The sequence below is a fragment of the Miniopterus natalensis genome, chromosome 2, assembly GCF_054644295.1.
Source record: "Miniopterus natalensis isolate mMinNat1 chromosome 2, mMinNat1.hap1, whole genome shotgun sequence".
Taxonomy (NCBI): Eukaryota; Metazoa; Chordata; class Mammalia; order Chiroptera; family Miniopteridae; genus Miniopterus; species Miniopterus natalensis.
The window spans coordinates 182,663,267-182,680,681 of record NC_142082.1 but is presented as its reverse complement, the minus strand read 5'-3'; positions in this window follow the sequence as shown (position 1 = coordinate 182,680,681).

The following is a 17,415-nucleotide window of genomic DNA, read 5'->3' as shown; positions in this document are numbered from 1 at the left end:
GAATCCTGGCTTCTCTACCTATGAGCTGTGTGGCCTTGATCAATACTCAATCTTTCACTCAGTTTCCTGCTCTGTAAAATGGGGATAGTGTTGGTTATTACTCCATGGAGAGGTTGCTGTGAGGATTAAATGACTTGCTACACACTTAGACCAGGACAAGGGCATGGTGAGCTCCTGGGAAGGTTGGTGATTTTCCCTTAGCCCCATTTCCCCCTCTCTAAAATGAGACTGAGAACACTTACCATGCAGAGTTGCTGAGGATTCATTGGTTTAGTGTGTGTGACAACATCTGGAATCTTTTGATACCCAATAAGTTGCTATTATCAATGCAAATCAATAGAAATTCCCACGCCCACAGCTCAGCGTCTAGGTGACCTTGAAAAAATTCATCCTATATTTTCCTCTGCTGAGGAAGAAACATAGTTTCCCTGCCCATGCACCTACCTGCCCTCTGTCCCCCCAGGGGTTGGAAAGTCTTGGACCTCAAGAAGCACTGCTGTGGATCCCTGGGGAGAACAATTCCGGGGACCAAGGCAGGCTGTTGACCAAGGCTGGGTCAGGCGGCCTGCCACCAGGGGGCTGGCAGGATGCCTGGACGGAAGAGCTCCAGCTCAGCTGCCCATTAGCTACTGACCTTGGGTAGAACTTCCACTGGCCTCAGCTTCCTCATCTGTACAACGGAACTGACGAACCCTGCCTCCCCCCTCATAGGCTCTGGTGGGGCTTGGTTAAGCCTGGGATATAAAGAATATCCCAGAGTCCAGAGGCATGTAGGAATCGGGTGATGGGTTCTCCACCTCCACACCCCCATTCCTTCATTCCTCACTCCCTCATCCAAATGCCCTGGGCTCAGAGGTGAATCCCTGAGCTGCAAGTCTTTTTCTGGCCTCCATATGGCCCCGCCCCCAAATCTGGAGTTTCCAGGGAAGAGTTTAATGCTTTTGGGTTTTGTTGGCTTGTTTTGTTTTGTTAACCCTCACTTACTCGAGGATATTTTTTCCATGGATTTTTTAGAGAGAGTATAAACGGAGGGAGGGAGGGAGAGAGAGAGACACACACACACACAGAGAGATGTGAGACACATGGATTAATTAGTTGCCTCCTGCATGTGCTGACCAGGGCTGGGGACAGAACCTGCAACCCAGGTACATGCCCTTGACTGGGAATCAAACCTGCAACCCTCCAGTGCGTAGGCCAGCACTCTAACCACTGAGCAACACTGGCCAGGACAAGGCTCCTTAGGAGTCCAGAGCCCAGGACGCCCACAAAACACGGCATGGCAGGGCTGGAAGAGCGAGGAGTCACTCATTCAGACCCCCCCACCCCCATCACTGGAGCAGGTCCCTGGCCGCTGCTCAAGATCACACAGCAAGTGGGATGTTTTTGGGTCAAGATAATTAGCCAGCTCTGCCGTCCCTGGCAGCTGAGATGAGACTCCCTCCTCCCAGCGGCCTACCCACACATCCCCCTCCAGCCAGGAGAGCTGGAGGGAGAGATTCTTGCCCCTCGTGGCCCTTCGTGGCCCCTCATGGCCCCTCACGGACCTTCACAGCCCTCCATGGCCCCTCAAGCTGATGTCAGGTTTTTCTCTTCGAGCCCACTCCAGGGGGCAGGAGTGGGCCAGGCCTGGCATTTTTAGCCCCATTAGAGAGCGAAGAAAACTGAAGCTTCAAGAAGAGAAGCCATCAGGCAAAGACTTATACACAAATGTTCGCGGCAGCATTCTTCATAAGAGCCAGAAAGTGGAAATAACCCAAAGGCTGAATGAACCTATAAGGAAAACGTAGTACAGCCAGGAAAAGGAATGAAGTGCTGACACAGCTACGATGCAGATGAGCCTTGAAGTCATTACGCCAGTGGGAGAAGCCAGACACAGGGGACCACGTAGGGCAGGGGTCCATCATAAGAAATGTCCAGAACAGGCAAGTCGTGCAGGCAGAAAGCAGATTAGAGTTTCCCAGGGGCTGGGGGAAGACAGAGTGGGGAGTGATGTCTAACAGGTGCAGGGTTTCTTTCTGGGGTGATGAAAATGTCCTAAAATTGACTGGGGTGATGTCACACAACTCTGTGACTGTACCAAAAACCACGGACTTGTCCATCTTAATGAAGCAGGTGAATACATGGTATGTGAATTATATCTTGATAAAGCTGTTACCAGAAGGAAGACAGACAGCAAAGCTCCCCAAGATGAGAGCCAGGAAAGCATGCGATGCCAGGCTCCGCAGGGCACTCCCAGTGTCCCCTACCCCACCTGGGTGAAGGTGGCAGGTGGTGGGGACAGAAACTCTGCCTCCCTCTCTCCGGGAAGCAGGGAGGCCCTGCCCACCACGCAGTTTTTCCAGGCCTGGTATTGTGCTTGGTGGTGACAGCCAATGCAGGGAGGTCCTGGGGGTGGAGGGGAGAAAAGGAGATGGGGGAGGGGCAGAGGCAGCCACAGTGGTTACCAGGGAGACGCAGCTGAGCAGGGTGGCTCTGGCCAGCCTGGCCTCCCCAGCCAAGGCCAAGCGAGCATGGCTCCCAGGCGGCAGGAAGGGGAAAGGATAGCTGATGACCCAGGGTTAGCCTTTATAGGAGAGCAGCCCTTTTCCTTCCCTTCGCCCAAGTGGGCTCCCAAAATGGACCAGCAGTGTTCAGCCCCCACAGGACTTGGCTGAGGCTGCTCCCCACTACATACCCCACCTCAGATGGGTGCCCTTGGGAGAAAGCAGGGAGTTTGCTTAGGGCTGGAGGGGCGGATGAGGCAACCTCCAGAGTGGTGCTGCTCTGGGCCCTCCCCCCAACTCCTTCCCCTTCTGGAAACTGGGATTACAAGACTCCCTTCTTCGAGAGCTCCTAGGAGGAAGAAATGGGATGGAATGTGGGAAGCACCCAGTAGATGCTGAGTAAGAGGTGGCTCCTCCCAGACAGGGCTGCTAAATTGGGCATGGGGGGAAGAGGGAATGGGGGGAAGGAGAGACCCAGCTGAGCCCAGCCTTCCCCGTCTCTTCCCTGCCTCCCCAGGGACTGGCTCATCCACTAAATCCCTGCCCCACCCTCTCATAGCTTCTTCTTTTATTAAATTCCTGCAATGGAACTTTAAGGCTGGTGTTATTATTACCCCATTTTGTAGATGAGAAAACAGGCTCAGAGAGGTTAAGTGACTTGGCCAAGATCACACAGCAGATAAGAGACAGAACCCAGATTGGTCTGAAGGTAAACAGTGCTCTTCCTGTGAGGATAAATTCTGTTTCTAGTTCAGCCAAGATGAGTCTGGAGTTTTCCCAGAAGAACTTTCCCTGAGAAACTAAAGTGGAAATAAACTCCTTCAAGAGCAGAGAAACAGCTGTGACTGTAGAACATTTGTTTCAATTCAAGCCCAGCTCCCAAAGGCCTTGGTGTCCCCATCTGGGGGCATCTCTGCCCAGAATAATGCCCTTCAGAACTGGCAATCTGAGCATGAGAGGACAGCTCAGGCCCCAGAAGGCCCTGAGTGCCCTAGCTGAGTGACCCCCCCCCTTTCTGAGCCTCAGTTTCCCTATCTGTCAAATAGGGCTAATCAGAGCACCCTGTCCCAATTATGGGAGGAGCTGAGCAGCTGTGAGTGGGCATCTCCCTGGCCACGTGTTTTGGCTCTGACCCTCCCAGCCAAGCTCCTCTTTATTTGCCTGCAAGAAGGTCAAACCCCAGCTGACTCCGTGATTCTGCAGATAAAAAGGCCAAGGGAGGCAAAAGCAAAATATCAGGGCTGTTGGGAGATAACCTGAGGGAGGCCCTTGTGATACAGTCAGCATTATGGGACCACAGGACTGTGACTCAGTCTGTCAGCCGGTGACCATTGCCCTGGTGCTGGGGCTCCTCCAGTTCTCAGCTCTCCCAAAAGGACAGGGCAGGAAATGGCTGTCAGAGCCCTCTCTTGACCATGTGAATAACCTCTCCTTCTCGGCACATCGGGGAAAGCAAACTAGCTTAACCACCCAGGGCTGTGTGACCTGGGGCAAGCACCTGCCCCTCTCTGGGCCTCACTTTTTACCTCAGCTATACAAATCACCACAGGTCTAGATGACTAATAAGGGTCAGTTCAATTGTCCTCTGAAGTTGTCAAAAATACATGCATATGCCCTGGGGGGTGTGGCTCAGATGGTTGGGCATCGTTTGTGCACCAGGAGGTTGCTGGTTTGATTCCCCGTCAAGGGCATATGTGTGGGTTATGGGCTCGATCCCAGGGAGGGGGTGTGCAGGGGGCGGCCAATCTATGTTGCGCTCTCACATCAATGTTTCTCTATCTCTCTTCCTCTCTCTCTAAAAATCAGTGAACTATTCTTAGTAGTACATGGGTAAGTACATACATAAGTGAAAAAGAAAACTGAGTGCCAGGCACCTGGACAACAAGCACAAGAGGAGACAGCCCCCCGCTTCAAAGGGCCCCAGTGCAGTGGGGGAAACAGATGACGAGAATTCAGTGTGGGAAATCCTGATATGACAGGTCATGGCTACCAGTACTGATTATCAACCATGTGCCAAGTGGGGTGCCAAGCCCTTTGCCCCACTTCCCCGTTTAGTCCTCACAATAACACTGTGTGATAATTGCCATTATTACCCCCATTCTTCAGAAGAGTAGACTGAGGCTCAGAGAGGTGAAGGGGTTTGTTCGGGTCATACAGCCAGTCAGGGGCAGCACTTCTGCAACCTAGAGACATTTGGGGGGTGTAGACTGAACCCCTGCCAAAGGAGAGGAGGGAGGACCAGCAAATCCCTGAAAGCTCCTGCTCTCCCTGGAGAAGTAAGGGCAGGGGTATGGAAGAACTGGGGACTCAGAGTTCTATTTCCGGCTTTGTGCTGACTCAGACCATGACCTTGGGTGAGTCACTTGCCAGCACTGGCAAGCTTAAAAACAACTCCCCCAATAAAAGCGACCCAGCCCAAGCCCCCATTGTGGAGAAGCAGACAGGGGAGGAAAGGATTCGGTGACCTAAAAATGGGAAGGTCAGGGGACACAGGATGACAGCGGAAGGGCTTTCTGAGCTTTGGAGTCTTGTCCATGGTGAGCCCCAGGAGGGTGAGGAAACAGCCTCAGGACCACCAGACAGAAGCTGGCCCCTCCCCGGCCCCTCCCCCACGCCAGCCTCCCAGACACTCCTTAAAATACATCAGTGCCCTGCCATAGCAGCTGGAGGTGACCTAATTAAACCTGGTTCTTTCCCTCTCACAGCATGGGGGGGAGGGGGCTGCACCAGCCAATACTTGAGTTTGAGACCCTTTCAGTCTCATCCTTGCCACATGCCCATGCTGCCTGGGGGCTGCTATGAATAAGGCCTTTGGGCATCCTTGGCATTAGTGAGGGGCGGGGATGCCAGGATGGGCCCCTCGAGAGCCATGTTCACATCCCCACTCTGCAGGCTGTGTGACCCTAGGCAAGTCACTCTCCCACTCTGAACCCCCCTAGAGAGAGGAACAGACTGGTTAGAGTAACATGGAAAGTGGCTGAGCTTAAACTCCAATCAGCATGACCCCAAAGCCCTTGACCTTTCCAGCGCACCATGCCACTCGTCCTGGTGACCATCATTTCACTGGCTTAGGGGCAGAGGAAAAGCCTCCACTGCTTTTTCTCCCCACTTGCTGCTCTGCATGGACAAAGGTCCTAACTGCCTCAAGCCCCCTTTCCACCAGGCTCTGGATCCATCCTGGTCATGATCTGTGTAACCAGTGAACGTGACCAGCTCAGCCAGGCCCTGAGCGCCCTCTGCTGGTGCCACTCTTGGGGATTTACCTCCAGACCAGCCTTCAGGTATCCCTTCCCCTCCCACCAGCTGGGTGGGACTCCCCACAGTGTCCCTTACAGAGCTCTCCTCCATGGCCAGTGGGCATCTGTGAACATTGCCCACCTGTCTCTCTGCAGGCCTGCCAGAGGCCTCTGTGGTCAAGACTGTCCTCTGGCCTCTCCTAGGCCAGTGTGCAGCCATCTCCTGCTTACATCTGTCCTGTTTTTTTTTGGTGGTCAGACAGATCCAGAGGGGCGGGGCAGGTAAGGGAACATAGATGTTTCAGGAAAATACTTCAAGGAAATGGTAGGGGGGAGGCTGAAAGGAGGAAACATCCAGAATGCGGAGGACCCAGAGGCCTCCTGGATGGAGCAGCCCCTTCCCAGGGAAAGGCCTCTACTGGAGCACATCCAGGCTCCCAGAGGCTGCCCCCCTCCCGGTGCACTTCCACCTCCCCTCCCCTCTCCCAGCGGATGCAGCAGTTCACACTGTATTTATCATTGCTCTCCCTCTGCATCCCCTCCCCTCTCCCTGGGAAGAGCCTGCAGGCTGGCAGCTTGGCAGGAACCTGCTGTCTCCCTGTGGGTGCCAGCATCATCATGCCTTATCTCCGCCTGGACTCCTTGTGCCAGAGTCAGGCCACTCAGGGACTTGGCGCCAGCCAAGACTGCCCAGTCCCTGGGGCCCAGAAGCCCCTAGCTTATCACCCCTGCCCTCCAGGGTTGCACCCCAGCAAGGGTGGAGGTCAGAGCCAGACGCAGCAGGGGAGAGAAGTGGTCTCAGAAGAGGCAAAAGCTACGGGCGGGGTGGCTCCAAGGTGAGCAATAGCGTAGAGCCACCTCTTGAAGCCAATTAACACCATTATCCCCATCACATTGGGAAGAAACAGGATAAGACAGCTGCTCCCGGTCCCACTGTGTGCTCCAGGCGGACTCCCCAGCCCCAGCCCCAAATTCCCAGGGAAAAGGCCCACTATGTTCCCTCCTGCACTTTCCATTCAGCATCTGGTAGGAACACGATTATTTCCCCAGTCATTCCTCTCCCCCTGGTTCCCAGGCTGCGGCTTGGCAGGTGCCTACTGTTCTCCGCCTCTTGAGCCAGACACAAGCCCCAGACACCAGCACGCAGACACACAGTCTCCCAGGGAGCCCCATAGCCTCGGCTTCCCTCGGGGACCAGGGAGAGGGAGGGGCGAGGGCAGGGTGGGCTCCCCCACACACCCGCCCAGGCCCCCCCTGTGAGCTGAGCTGGGCTGGGTCAGCCCCGGGGGAGGAACCCACTTTCCCAGCCCCCCTCACTGCACCCCCTTCCACCCAACCCTTACCTCTCCCTGGCAGCTGAGGTCGGGAACTGCCTCCTGCAGCGGGTTTCACACTCCGCCTCGCCCGGGCCCTGGGCGCTGGGCGCTGGGCGCTGGGCGCAGGGGCTGGGCTGAGAGATGTGCGGTGTGTAGGAGCGTGTGCGTGCGTGCGTGTGTGTATGTGTGTGTGAGCATGCGGCACTGCTGGCCCCTCACTCACTCACACACGCCTTCCTCCTGACGTCAGGAAGAGCAGGAGGGAGGGACTGGGGCGGGAATTTGTACTCCCTGCTTAAAGGGACTGGGGCCCAGACACCACCTCCTGAGTCAGGCTCAGGCTGGGTGATCCAGTAGCTGCGTCTCCCAGGGCCCTAAAGCTTCTTTTTTTGGAAAGTGGCTTTTATTGCTAGGCCAGGGTATAATTTGCCCTGCCAGGTGGGAGTAACTGCTGAGGAATGCAGGGGAGGAAGAGCTGGGGCAGCTTGCAATCCTGCCAATTAGGGGGCAAGTGGGGTGATGAGTGTGTGTGTGTGTGTGTGTGTGTGTGTGTGTGTGTGTGTGTGCGCACGCGCTAGGGGGGCTGCGGGGTGGGGGTTGAGTCTGAGAGGATGAGAGCAGAGAGGGCCCAGAGGGTACTCCAGACAAGGGTGGGGTGAGCTGGGACCTTCTGAGTGTCTGTCCCCTGCCCTCCATTAGCACCAATGCTGTGCTCGGGTCTGCCCCTTACCTGACTCTGAGATCCCCGTGAGTGAGTGAGTGAGTGAGTGAGTGAGTGAGTGAGTGAGTGAACGTTGGCAAGTTACAGGAATCCGAATCTTTCTCAGTGGGCCCTTGAGCTATTTCTATTAAACTGAATTGAAGAGGACCATACGGGAGGGAGAAGCTTACTACACACCCCTCCCCACAGCCGGGGAGTCTCTCCGCCCGTCCTGGCGAGATCCTGGGTTTCCACATCACACAGGCCTGGTGTGAATCTCAGCGCCAGCACTTTCAAGCTGTGTGACCTTGGGCAAGTCTCTTACTACTCTGATCCTCCACAGCTTGGTCTATAAAGTAGGGAAGAGAGGACCGTTGGAGGCTCAAGTGCAATAAGCCCTGGGCCGTATGGAGGCCTCCACAAAGGGGTTTCTCTTCTTCCCTCAGCCTCAGCTTGGAAAGAAGAAAGCCTTTCCCTCCTATACTCAGTACTACTGAGGCAGGCTCGCACTTTCAAAAGAAGTCTTGCCCAGCCGGCGTGGCTCAGCAGTTGAGCATAGACCTAGGATCCAGGAGATCGCGGCTCAATTCCCGGTCAGGGCACAGGCCCAGGTTGCGGGATCGATCCCCAGTCCAGGGCGTGCAGGAGGCAGCCGATCAATGACTCTCTTATCACTGACGTTTCTGTCTCTGACTCCCTCTCCTTTCCCCTCTCTGAAATCAATAAAGACAAATTAAAAAACAAAAAAAAAGAGGGGGGAGTTAAAAGAGAAACAATCATGAAAAATAAAAAGAATGAATAAAAATAGCCATAAGGTGCACTGAGGGCGCCCCCTTGTCAGGTGACCTGCTCTGCCCTCACCTAAAGCTCACACCAGCCCAACACTTCATTATCGTCGCCCCTATTTTGCTGAAACAGAGGCTCAGACAGGAGGGGCGACTTGCCCACGTTCATCACCTGGTTAGAACGGTGTTGGAACCCAGGCATCCAATGTTCTCACATACTCTGCCCTTCCAGGACCTCCCAGAATAATTAGGCACACAGTCCAGGTTTCTGAGAGAGATGGCCTTACATGCCCCTGCTGCTCCCTGAGGCCCAGAGCTCTGACTCTATTCTGCCAGCCTGACGACCTGCCCAGAGGAACCTTCCCTTTTTAATGTCCTTCCTTCCTTGCCTCCCTCTCCTCCAAAGACAACACTGTAATGGTTTTCATCGCCGCGTCTGCTTCTGTGAGGGCACAGGCTGGGAGAGACGAGGGGCTCCCCGGAGTCACCCGGCTCAGTAGTGACCGTGACAGAGCTGGAGCCTGAGTGCCAGGCTCCGGACTGGGGCCCTGGTGGACATCTGAGATTTTCACTGCCCGCCACCCACTGTCCCTTCTGCTGGGAACTGCTTCCCTGTGCTCGCCCGGGGTCTCCCCTCTCCTCTCTCTTGGTCCACAGGACCCCTGGCCCAGGCCCAGTGAGAACCAGCACCAGGACTTGGGCTGGGATCTCGATGCCGAGGCTGGCTCTTCTCCCCGCAGCTCCTGAGTTGGTGCAGCTCTGGCCTTGGGCTGCTGGTGTCCGAGCACCGGATTACAGACCAGAGGGCCGGCAGAAGGGAGTTCTCCAAGGTGATGAGGCTTGACCTGAGCCCCAGCTGACCAGAAGGAGCCAGTCTTGCCACAACTAGAGAGATGACACTGTGGGAAGGGGGACAGCCGGTCGGAAGACATTCAGATGGGCTGGAGCTTTGGGGTGGCCTGGAGGCCAGGAGGCAGGGCCTGGAGGGCTGGTTCTGAGAGGGCTGAGGCCGGGTGGGCTGTGACCGGCCCGGGGTCCGACCCCCTGCAGCACCCAGCCTTATTTCTCCCAGGCTCCTCCCTACCAGCTGGCGAGCATGTGCTGGGGCTGCCAGGCAGCAGGAGGCTGTGAATGAAGGAGCCGGCGAGGTTTGAAGTACATTATGACTGTTCTACAAGTAGGAGAGGGCACAGCTGTTCATTCAGGAAATGAGCAGCCCTTGGCAGCACCCACCCACCCACAAACAGCGAGTAACAAAGAAATCATCTGCTTCAAACCAGGGGCTCTGCCGTGGAGGCTATTTTTGTGAAAAGCTGAAAATTCAAATGCTCATCTTCTTGAAAGCCTCCTTCATCCTGGAGAAGCTTAAGAGGTGAGTCAGAGGAGAGGCAAGCGGCCCCTGAATCCTCTGGATTCCACCTGAATTATAATTCCCGCTCCATTACTGACCATCAGCCCACCAACGGGGGCCAATGCTGGACACCCACGGCGTTGGATCCACATGATCCTTTAAGGGACATACACCCCTAAGGTGTTGGTGCCACTTGACAGATGTGGAAACTCAGGCACAGAGAGGTTGAGAAACTTGCCCAACATCACACAGCTGGTAATGGAGCTGGGATTAAGATGCAGGAATTCTGCCTTTGCAATGCATTTCGGTTCCCTGGATGCCTGTCTCCTCCACCGTGGCAGCCATCGCCAGCCCTTGCTAATGATTTTGCCTAGGAAATCGGAGTGGTCTTTCCTTCTTCCCTCCCTGTCCCCAGCCATTTTCTCCAATCTGACTACTGCCCTTTTGCTAGATAGTTTTCTGCAGCTCTGATCATGTGATCTGTTAATTTGTTTATACATGTGACAAGTATTTATTGACTACCTACTATGTGTCAGATGACCTAGGCTCAAATTATAGCAGTAAATAAGACAAGCACCTGCCTTGAGTTTACAAAACTGTCTCATCTAGGAAGAGACATAGCACCAAGTACACAAGCAAATAAATATATAATCGCAAATTTGAAAACAGCAAATTTGAGACCAAGGAGATTAGTAGGGCTAGTCCAGCTGCTGAAATAGAGGGCTAGATACGAATGCTCTGAGAAGGGGCCCTGTAAGCTGAACCCAGAGGATGAGAAGGATCCAGCCTTGTAAAAGCCAGGGGAGCACCTTTCTCCCCCTCTTCTTCCCCCCAGACACATTACCTTTATCTTTCTCCCAAGCTCTAAAAGCTCTTCTTCTGCCTCTGTAACTCTGAATAAGCTTTCTCTTATTTAAAAAAAAAAAAAGGCAGGGAAGAGTGTTTCCTAAGGAGGGAACAGCATGGGTGAACTCCTAGAGGCAGGAAAGAACTCTGCCTATTCAAGGAACTTAAGGTCACTGGTGTGGCTAGAGCAGGGAGGAGGGGAAGGGTCGGGGCCTCATTGCGTAGGGTCGGAGGGCCTGGCGAGTGGTCCTCTCCTCACCTGAGATGAAATAAGGAGGCGTGACATGCTTCTGCCTCTAGTGTCACTGGCAGCCCTGGCAGTCCCACCTAGGGTAATGATCCATGCGGCCGGGGAATGAGGCAGCACGGAGGGGTCCCCTGGCCTGGACCTCCCCTGTACCCTGCCCAAGAACCTGGGGCTGGAGTGGCCGGGCAGATCCCCAGGCGACTCCGGGCTGGGCTGGGCTGGGCTGGGAGCCAGGCTGCGTCAGCCATCTGTCCACACACACGTACACTCAACAGCCCGGGCTGTGGGCCTCCAGCCTGCTCAGCGCTGGGGGTTCACCTCCATCCTCCCTTCCTTCTGAGCGAGGCTGTCTCTGAACCTGACTGGCTGCAGTGGCAGTCCCTGTCACAGTATCCATGTGGCCTTTCTCTCTCTTATATATCTTTATTGATTTCAGAGAGGGAAGGGAGAGGGAGAGGGAGAGGGAGAGGGAGAGGGAGAGGGAGAGGGAGAGGGAGAGGGAGAGAGAGAGGGAGAGAGAGAGGGAGAGAGAGAAACATCAATGATGAGAGAGCCATTGATCGGCTGCCTCCTGCACGCCCCCAACTAGGGAATCGAACCTGCAACCCGGGCATGTGCCTTGACCAGGAATTGAACTCTGACCTCCTGGTTCATGGGTCCATGCTCAACTGATGAGCCACGCCAGCAGGGCATGTGACCTTTCTTGACAGCAATGCTTGACATGATCTCCGCATCTGTTTGTTCCCCATTTTTTGTTGGGGCCCCATGCACAGTAGCCCCAACAAGTGCCCGTTGACTTTCTGCCCTTTGTTTAGGCTCAAGCCAAAACAGACAGCAACATCCTGGGACACTTTGTTTAGGTCCCTTCTAGAGTCACCATTTCCAGTGGCACTTCAGCTGTGCCCACCTCCATGGGGGGGCGGTTTAAAAGTGCCCCACTGAGAATGGCTCCTGGGCCTGTTCCGACACCGTCAAGGGCCTCCTTCTGTCCTCAGGGCCTCCACTCCCTGAGAGCCTGGAGAAAGTCCTCGCTGGGCTCAGAATCGAGGAGATGGGGACCTACCTTGAAGGCCTGGCTAGTTTCCATTCTTAATGGAGATGTTTTTCTCTGCTTTGACTGCTGGAAAGCTGAGGGCCACTCTTCCACCTCCCAGCAAGTTTTCAGGACCATGCCTATCTCAGGGCTGATCTTTTCTTTCCATCCTTTCATCTAATCCTCCAAGAGATAGTTGCACCGGGCTTGCTGTGCGCCTGGCACTGGGGGATCAGCAGGGAACAAGACAGACAACACCCCTGTTTATGTGGCGCTGGCAGCCGAGAGACGCAATAAAACAGCCTCATAAGTAACTGCCATATGTCGGGAGGCAATAAATGCTACAGAAACCTATTAAGTAGGGAAGTAGGGTAGGGAGAGGGGCTGGTTCGCAATTTAAAATGGGGATATGTGTGAGGGAAAACGTCACCGAGGCGACATTAAAGCAAGGACGTGGAGGAGGTGAGGGATGAAGACATGGGGGTGGTGGGAGGAATAATGCTCTAGGGAGAGAGAACAGCATCAGAAAATCAGGCAGAGGAGTGGGGTGCACAGTCAGAAGGGTCACCGGAGGGGGAGCCCAGACCTGTGAGGGCTCTTCCCCAAGTGAGATGGAGCATAAAAGGATCTGGAGAGGAAGACTGAGAACTTCTGAGCCGTGTTATAACAGGTCTCTCTGGCATCTGTGTTGAGTGTAGACTGTGGGGGGTGGGGGGAGATGGGGAGGGAGCCAGGGTGGAGGCTCTGCAAAGGCCCAGGTGAGGGGTGAGGGTGGCTGGGACCACGAGTAGCAGTGGAGGTGTTAGGGAAGAATCTGGGTGCATTTTGGAGGTAGAAACAACAGGGTTTGTTCAAAGGTTCACAGGTGTATGAGAGACAAAGGAGAGTCAAGGATGACCCCCAGGTTTTGGCCTGAGCAACTGGGGGAATGGAGAAGTCATTATCTAGGGGGAGGACTGGGATGGAAGCAGGTTTGCGGGGGGTGATCAGCAGTTCTGCTTTGGTCCCGGTTCAGCTTGAGTTGCCGAAGGGCCATGTGGAGCTGGCAGGATGTGTGAACCTGGTGCTCGGGAGAGGGCTGGCCCAAGACGGACTCTCGGGGAAGCCAGCTGCTGAAGGATGCAGCTCAGAGCAGGGAGCAGGCCAGAGTACAGGCCGCGGAAAGGTGGGCCTGAGGCCGCCCGCATGTCCAGGTGGGAAGGGGCGTCCGAGGAGGGAGAGCCTGGGCCCCTGGAAGCCATGTGGAAGGAATGTGTGATCAGCTGGGACAAATGCTGCCCATGGGGACTGGGAATTACCACTGGACCTGGCAACCTGGGCCATTAGTGACCTTGAGAAAGCAGTTTGGTTGAAATGTAGGGCCCCAAAACTGCTGGAGCAGTAAAGAGAGGACAGGAAGAGAGGGTTTGCAAACAGCAAGCACACACGGCTCCTTCAAGCAGTTTTGCCGGCAAAGGCAGCAGAAAATAGGGCACTAGCTGGAGGGAAAGGGGGTCAATGGAGGGTGTTTTTCTAAGATGCGAAATCTTAATTGCTTTTTTTAAAAAATTTCAGTTATTTAATGCAACCACTAATCTAATGTCACCAATAAAATCTAAATAGTTATATCACAAAACCAGGGTTATATTGAGTGCACTTAATTGCTTTTTAAAATATAAATGGTATTCATTTTTTAGTAGGTAATATATTCCCATGATTCCCAAACATCAAAGATTCCAAATGGTATTTGGTTAAAAATTCTCCCTCCAACCCCTGTCCCTCTCTCAACCTCCACCCTGGAGACAACCAATGTGATCGGGTGTCTGTGTAATGTCGCAGAGCACGCTGCACATGCGCACACAGGAGCACACGCGTGCACACGCACAGTATTATTTTTCTCTCTTTTTTTTTAAAAAAATATATCTTTATTGATTTCAGAGAGGAAAGGAGAGAGAGAGAGAGAGAAACATCAATGATGAGAGAGTCATTGATCGAGCCCGCAACCCGGGCATGTGCCCTGATGGGGAATCGAACCCTGATCGCCTGGATCCCAGGTCGATGCTCAACCGCTGAGCCACGCCCGGCCGGGCTATTTTTCTCTCTTTCTGATACAAATGGTTACATCCTATACACACTGCTTAGTGCCTGACTTATTTTATTCTTAATGTATTCTGAATATCATTCTGTATCAATACACAAAGGGCATTCCCATCCTTTTTATGGCTTCACATTATTCCATTCTATGATATACTGTATATATTTTTTATCCAGCCCCCCAGGGATGGACAGTCACTTGAGGTCAGTTCTTTTATTATCTCCGTTTTGCAGAGAGGCAGCCGAGGTGCTGAGAGGTTCATCTGCTTGCCCTCAATCGCTCAGCTTGCCTGCCCTTAACCACACACTTGGCTCTCCTCCTCTTGGATTAGTTCCCCACTCTTATTTCTCCCTCACTTTTACACTCTTAGCACTTATTTTGCTATCCTTTTGTTCATGCAAATAACACACCTTTAGAATCCCTGACCATGTGCCAGGCACAGGGCTAGGCCCAGAGGATGCGGAGGGACAGGACAGAGAAGTCCTCTGCCCAGGAGCTCGCAGACAAAGTCTTTGTGTGTTTTTGTAAGCCACCTCCACGCTTCCACAGAATGACGCAGAGAATTAATAAAGAAGCTGGTCCCTGTTTTTTACTAATGAGGAAACCAAATGTGCCAACAAATCACTGTTTCAATCCTGTGAGCTGAACACCATAAAAGAAGCCTGGGAACCCAAAACGCTGAACTCTGCAATGCTGTCCCCATCCCCCCGCCCCTGCCTGGCCCTCCTCCAGTTTCCCAGCTCTGTGAAAGGCCCACCACCCAGCCAGGGGCTAAAGCCCTCAGGGGTTGGCTCCTCCCACTTCTGTCCCCAGGTCATTCACCGGGTGGATGAGACCACCCCCTGAGGATCTCTGGGCTCTGCCCAACTTCACTCTCCAGGGCTGCCAGCCTTGCCAGGGGCCTCTCTTACAGGAGTCACCCAATAACTTCCTACTGGTCTTCCTGTCTCCACCCCAGCCCCTTCCCATCCACTGTCGGTCCAGCTGATGTATCAGTGTGCCATTTACCTGTTCTAATCTTCTGAGGCTTCCCTTTGCTGCCCTCGGCTACTGTCCTGGAGGAACAGCCCGGTGGTTAGGACAGTGAGCTCTAGAACCTGAATCCCAGCTCTGCAACTGTGTGACCTTGAATGCCCTACTTGACCTCTCTGCCTTAGAAGAGGCAAAATGAAATAATGACATAAAGGAGAATGGTAAATGATAATGAAATAAATTAGTTAATGATAACAATAACCCCTACCTTTTATAGCTGTTGTGAGGATTGAATGTTAATATTATAATAAGGCCCTAGTGATCTGGACCATGTCTAGGTCTCCAATCTCACCAGTTCTCGTCTCCCCTGTAAATCAGCTGAAGTACTTTAGATTTTCTGAGCGTATCAAATTCTCTCTCTCTGTCCTCCTTCCAACCCCTCTGAGCTGCAGTTGGGCCAGGGGCCTAGTTCTTTCCCATTGGATCTCCAACAGCTAGACAGTATGTTGAAAGAATGAATGAATGAGGAAGGCACTGCATTCATTTTTGTTTTGTGAGAGAGGAAGGGAGAGAGAGAGAAACCTCAATTTGTTATTCCACTTATTTATGCATCATTGGTTGATTCTTGCACATGCCCTGATCAGGGATCAAACCTGAAGCCTTGGTGTATTGGGTTGACACTCTAACTAACTGAGCTACCTGGCCAGGGCCTGGGTTTTAATGGATGAATAGGAGTTTTCCATGTAAAGAAGTGATGGAGTCAGGGCTATAAAAGGGCTTGTTCCATCCTTGGGGCTGGAGGCTTCCAGTGCCTGGAGAACAGAAGGGAGGTGAGGTTGGAGAGGGAGGCTGGGTTCAATCTTGACCTCTCTGTGGAGGCAAAAGATATTCATGAGGGAAGGCTTTGGGGACAGTGGCAGTTGCTTGCAAGAGAGACTAAGGCTGGGAGCTGGGTATGTGGCTAAGCTCCAGAGGAACAATGAAGAGGCCTGAACCAGGGCAGTAGCTATGGGAATAGAATTTGAGAGATATTTGAGAGAAAGAATATAATCTACTAAACACTTTTAATGAATGCCTCCTCGGGGATTGTGGACATAAAGAGCAGAAGTAACATTTCCCCCTGTCTTCAAGTAGCTCAAATCCTAGGAGAGGCAGACAGACCTGGATGCAGGGAAGGTCAAATAGGGATGCAGGGAAGGTCAAATTTAGTACCACTGCAGCCAGTCTCATAGAGAGATCTCCATATATGTAAAACTGGCAAAATAAAGCATCATGCATTTCTGAGTGTCTGTCACCTACCCCAAGGTTTTTTGTAAGTTCTCAAATTTTTATTTGGTTGAAGCACGCTATAGTATATTTTCTTTTCTTTTTTAAAAATAAATATATCTTTATTGATGCCAGAGAGAGGAAGGGAGAGGGAGAGGGATCGAGAGAGAGAGAGAGAGAGAGAGAGAGAGAGGGAAACATCAATGATGAGTCGTCATTGATCGGCTGCCTCCTGCACATCCCCGACTGGGGGATTGAGACCGCAACCCAGGCACGTGCCCTGACCGGGAACTGAACCACCATCTCCTGGATCCTAGGCTGATGCTCAACAGCTGAGCCACACCCATCAACTTTATTTTCACAACCCACCAACTTTAGAGGGAGTATAATGCAGAGGTTTAGACTTAGCAGTGCCCGATCTTGGACAAGTTATTGAATTCTCTTAGCCCAAGCCCAAGTTAGGGCCTTGTGAGCTACCATAAGGGTTTGGACTTTATTATTAGTCCAGTGAGAAGTTACTGAGGTGTTTTTTTGGTCCCAACTTATTACCACTTTTCAACTGAGATGTAACCTGCCTACAATAAATGCAAAGATCCTAAGCGTTGAGTTCTATGAGTTTTGAGAATTGTATACATCTGTATAACCAGCCCCCTAAAAGAAGATACAGATCATTTCTATCATCCCAGAAGGGCCCTGCCTGTCTCTTTCCCGTCGATTCTCCCGGTGTCAGAGTACTGAAGGGTCTACGTACTAGATTGTGTTTGTGTTTTGAAGGAATCGCTCCGGCTGCAGGGCAGAGGACAGTCTGAGACCAGCAAGGAGAGTATGGCCCTGAGGGTGCTCTGAGGTCGCCTAGCAACCAGATAGCGTTGTCCGTGGGTCGCCAGCTCCGAGGAGGAGACGGCCCTTTAGGCTCCGCCCCATCCCACCAAGGCCCCGCCCCACCCCGCTCCGCGAAGGAGCCAGTAGGCAGCGCCGCCCTACGTCGGGGGGCGGGCACAGGCTTCTTATTGGTCGGTTCTCCGGAAGCCCTAGTGTGCGACCGCCGGGCTGCTCGAGGGCGCGCGGTGCGTGCGGTGGCGGGTGGCGCGTGGCGGGGGGCAGGG